This window comes from Aptenodytes forsteri, unplaced genomic scaffold, assembly GCF_000699145.1.
Source record: "Aptenodytes forsteri isolate BGI_AS27 unplaced genomic scaffold, ASM69914v1 Scaffold43, whole genome shotgun sequence".
Classification (NCBI taxonomy): domain Eukaryota; kingdom Metazoa; phylum Chordata; class Aves; order Sphenisciformes; family Spheniscidae; genus Aptenodytes; species Aptenodytes forsteri.
Genome location: NW_008794122.1, coordinates 2,060,017 through 2,065,575, shown reverse-complemented (window position 1 = coordinate 2,065,575; position 5,559 = coordinate 2,060,017).

Here is a 5,559-nt window from a genome sequence, read left to right as displayed (position 1 = left end):
TTATTTTTTTTTAACTTTCCAGAATAAGAATTTTTAGGTATAGTGCTAACTTGTACTCTCTGTTTTGTCAGTTTGCAATTTGCTTTCTTTTATCTCCAATGGTATACCATAGTAATTTATTATATTGTGCATACACCTTGAAATAATGTGTATGGGTATGGTTGATTTGGTTTTGCAAATCCAAAAGTGATATCAAAGAGTAGCAATGTTTTTAGAAACAGGAAGAAAGTTTGCCAGTCTTTTTACCTTACCTTACACTAAATTAATTCTAACATCAAAATTCCAAACAAGATTTTATGCTCAGCTGCATAATTTAAATTTAATAGTAAATCAAATAGATTATTTATAAATTATAGTTATTAAGCTAAATTATCCATTAACAATCAACTACGAACATAAGGTAAATTTTCATTGATTTTTTTGTTGCTGCTGTGTTTGTTAGGTTAGTAACGTGTGCTGTGTGTTCTTGTGTAAACTATATTTATATTGCTTTTTGATTCTTGTTACTCTTGTAATCTAAAAACATTGAGGTTATTATATGTAAAAGGCTGATCATTTATGTCAAAACAAAAAAAATCTAGAAAGTCAGGAAACAATTCTGACTAGCTGCAGAACTTATTAGAGCAACGTTTTTCATATACAGACTTCTGATGAGATTACATGCATAGTTTTCAGATTTAATGCTTATTGAATGATTCAAATATACACACGATGCCCGACAGACTGTTAAAATGTACACAGTACTGAGTCTGATATTACGGGAAGCTTTATGAATCACATTTTTTAAAACTGATTTTGATGTGTTCTATAACCTGCAGGTACCCTAAGCCAATAGAACTGTACTGACATCTTGGACTGTAATCATGATGTGCTTATTGGATCAGCTGAGGTAGAGCTAAGTTCTTTGGAAACATGAATTATTTCTATATGTAGGAATTATAGTATTTAGGACCTTCCGCTGTTGTTTTTTTCTTCTTAATTCTTCTTTTTTCTTTTTAATGGAAATCATTTCAGACTGTTTTCTAGATGGGAAAAAGGCTGATGTTCTATCCTTCAGACTCAGGTAATACAAACTGAGCATGTCTTGTAAGTGCCACATTATTATTTTCATTTCAACAGCATCAAAAATACTTATATGCAAATAATTTCAAATAAAATAATGTGTTTACTTGTTTAAAAGACAGCATTTTTTACTGATCCATTTAAAAAAAAAAATGAGTTGATTGTAAAGGTGGAGAAAATTACTGTGTTCAAAGACATTATTGGGAAAGGAACAAGCAGAAAATAAATAAATATATAAACTGAAGTGTCATGTCTGCATAAACTACAACACTTCACCACACTGTTAGGTTTTTACTATTTATGTGTTACGATAAAATTTCAAATTGCTCATAAAAATATTTGTGGACCATGAAACATTTGTTGATTTCTGCTTTATTATTTGGCCACTCAAAAATTCATATTGAACAAGGTTAATCCAAAAAATTTGCTGATGAATTTCTTTATTCACTTAGTTTTAAAAGAATTTGTTGATCTATGTGAAAAAAAAAGCTTGTCTTCGGGTCAGTCTATCATAACCTTTCATGATTTTTTATTACTTGTCATACTCCTTTTTTTTTCTGGAAAAAGAATAGTACAGCTATAGTATAGAATGTCTTTTCACCATGCTGCTGCCTTTTCATGGTGTAGGCCATAATAATATATAAGAACTTGAAAAAGAAGTGTCTGTTTACACTCACATTCCTTAAATACGTGCACCCTTCAAGCAGCTAGGTAATGAATTAACAAATAGAATAATCCAAGATTAACAAAAGCTGACACAAAACACCTGTAATATTGCATAACGAGATCATATAAATAGGAAATGCCCAAGTACTGAGTTGAACATAAATCACTGATAGTAACAGGAACTTGGGAACATGTTAAACATATGATGATGTTAATTATTGAATTAAAATTAAAGTTAGGTGCACAACAAAAAATGATAAAGGGGTTTCAAAAAGTAAAAGACAGCTTAAAAATCATGGAAAAGGATCCATGATTTTGGGCTGATTCACTGAACATCTGGAACCCCACTGTATACTATTTGGCCTCTAATATGTTGTATTAAGCTTTCTGAATATCATTGCATTGAACATAAAGAACAAATTATTCATGTTGTGACAGAGTCTGAATCCTTGGAGGTCTGTTGAGGAGGGACTGACTGGAGTGTTAAGCAGGTGACACTGAAGTGCCAATGAAGAAGTCTTAAGGTTTTTATGTGGCCAGTGTGAAAAACAGGTTCTGGAAGAAAAAAATCAACAGTAGCCATTACTATTCTGTAATGTTTAGAATTTCTTGCTTTAAATTCCAAGCATATGTTATTTAACTTTATTCTTTGAGGTACACAGTTTAATCAAAGCATGCTGGCCATAAGAACATACATAAATGAAAGCATTCACAGTGTTCACAATTTGGCAAAATATTTAAATATGACATTTCCATTTGCTGTTTTCTCTGCTACATAAAAACCATTTTCCAATAGTGAATGGTTTGTGAAAAAAAATCTCCATTATGGCTTTGGAAACATTCTTGTTAAATTCTGTTCAGTCAAAAAGCTATGACCAGCAGTTACAACAGAATGTGTTGAAGAAGTGTTTGAACACCTGATCCCTTGCTTGCAGAACAGCGCTTCAGGCAGGATATAGCCTTTCTGTAACTGCAGTGTAGAACATTTTATAGTTGCAACAGATATGCACTCCTGAGATTATGCAGATCTCAAATTAACCTCATAAGGCTATCAGTAATGCAAACTTCTCATAGATTTTTCTGTAAAGCATGCCCATTAACAGAAGCTAAGCACATACATAGTCAATGTATGTTGCTGTTAAAAGGTGTATGGATGAATCTCAGATAAAAGACAGTTAAATATGGCATCATTTAAAGAATTTTTATTTGTAAAGTCCAGGTGTTCAAAGTGGCAGAATTTATTTTATGTGGCTGGAGCCTAACAAGATAGGTACATGAAAAGACTTTTTTTAGCACAGAAGAAACAGTTACTAATCTGTAACTGCTATGACTAGAAAGAGAAAGATGTCTTGCAGAACACTTTCATGCAGTATCATCATGATTATGACCGTTTTGATGAAATGTTAGTCTTTGAAATCTAAATATAGCCAAGATTTCACCCTTGCAACAAATAGTTCTACCTAACTTTGAGGTCAAACAATTTGTGTGTTTGTGTGTGTGAATTTAGTGATATCTATTGATATTATAATGGATATTATTATCCATGAAACAGAAACTAAAAATCATGTATTTGTTCTACAGAATCGGGAAGGTATCATGGACTTTGCAATAGAGAATGCCACAGAGGAAAACAAACTGCTAGGATAACATGTATCTTAAAAAATATCAGCTGTCTATGCTGTTGTTTAATCATTTAACTTCCTTAGAAATTAAAGAAATATTTAAAATGAATAGCTATAAACTTTATTTTAATATTTCTGCGGTTAAAAATCATTCAGTGTGAAAGTGCAAAAAAAAGACTCTAAGTCTCAATATGTCTACAAGCTGTATTATTGCTATGTAGTATGTGATTTATTGTTAGAAGGAATCTTGAAAGACATTTATGATTTTATTTTTGCTTTTGTTGGGAAGAGAAGTACCTGTTCTGCAGTGGGGGTGGGGAGCAAGGGAGAGAGAGATGGTCCAGGGTTCTTCCTGGATCCCATTAAGAAAGGTCGAACAACAAATGGTTTCATAAAATAGCTGTTTTAATAAGATAGAATAAAAAGAGGAATATAGATAGCATCTAAATCTTATAGTGGGAACCCTGCTTTCGTGCGGCATTGGATGCACCCCAGATAGATTTTCCAATGGCACGCTGTGCAGATCCAGTCCATGGACAGAAGTTCCTTCTTTTTGGCCATTCCAGCTATAGTATAATTTTCTTACAAGGAAACAACTCTATTACTAAAGTACGGTCTCATAAGAACTTCTTGCTGCACTTTTAGATCGCCGGTACCAAGTGGGAGCTGCCTACAGGCTCCTCTCTTCCAATGAGCTGGCTGAGGTTATCCCGTGGCCAAGGGCTTTGTGCAGCAAAAGGCCATACTGGATGTGCAACACAGCGCAGCACAGCACAGGCCTGGGACTAATTACTTAGGTTAAATGTTATATGGATCAAGAACTCTTTGATGTACAATGGTCTCCCGGTCAGGATCAATGCGTTACACCCCTTGATCCACATGCAGTTTACCTTTCCCAAAGGTATTATAAGTTATCAATTGTATTAGTAACAAACAGGCTTCTCATGCCCTAAGTACAGCCCTAATAGAGCATACATATCCTGATCAAGATCACTGACTCCTCAAATACAATGTCTTCTGCATGGGTCCCAGTGCAGTACCATTGCAGTGAAACAGCAAATTAATTTACCATTTCTGAAAGACCTTATCATTGACGCAATCTGATCACTGAGCATGCCTCTATGACTAAAGAAATATTCTATATTTTTCTATATTGTTATATTTCAGTTAAGGTGTGTAATAGATACTGACATCGGACAGGAAGTTCATTGGAACAAAATGTAAAATTGTAAACAAATACCATATTATGCTTTTTCCAGCCCAGACCGCAGTTGAGGATCTACTCTATTACATAACTATTGAGTTCTGACAATAAAGTATAATGCTATTATAACCTATACTTCTTTAATGAGACATGCAGATTCAGCCCTATGCTACATACATTAATATTAAACTAACGTATAAAGTTTTCAGAAAGAACATAGTCCATTGGTTATGTATGAATAGAATTAAAAGATACTAATACTGTTTCTGAAAACCTGAAGTTTTAAAGCTCCTACCCAATCTTTTAGACAGATGTTACTAAAGTAATACTGGTCTTTCGTACTAATGTTTCTTGTTCTTTCTGCTCGTTACACTCTTCATTGTTTCCTTATCTCTATTTCTTGCCCCAAATCACTCACCTTTCTTCAGTTTAAGTAGTGCTATAGTTTAAAATTCTTCCTGCTATCACTGTTTCTGAGGCATTGATCTTCACCTGTGCTGAACTGGCCTCAAGGAGGCACAACCTGCTAGCTTTGATCGACAGGAACAGTTACTTTTAGTAATTTCAATTCAATATATTCAAGAATAAACAGACTAACAATACTAATCAAGGCATGTTGTGGCCATTTTGTAAAATGAATCAAGCTTTCAGGAAATTTGGTAACATTTATATTGATACACTTGTCAGGTACAGAATGAGAAAGTAAAACTAGAAAGGTGCCAAAAAAACTTTTTTTTTGCCTTTTTGTGCCATGAAATATAGGACAATACACATGGAAATCAATAATTTTTGATAGGATTAGGAATCGACTGTAACACTTTTATATGGATCTCTTTTTTTTTCTTTTTCTTTTTTTCCCCCTTCCTGAAAGACATGTTTGATTGTCTAGTTTTTGTTTCTCTGGCTGGATGGCCGGGCCCAGAGAGTTGTGGTGAATGGAGTTACATCCAGTTGGCGGCCGGTCACGAGCGGTGTTCCCCAGGGCTCAGTCTTGGGGCCGGTCTT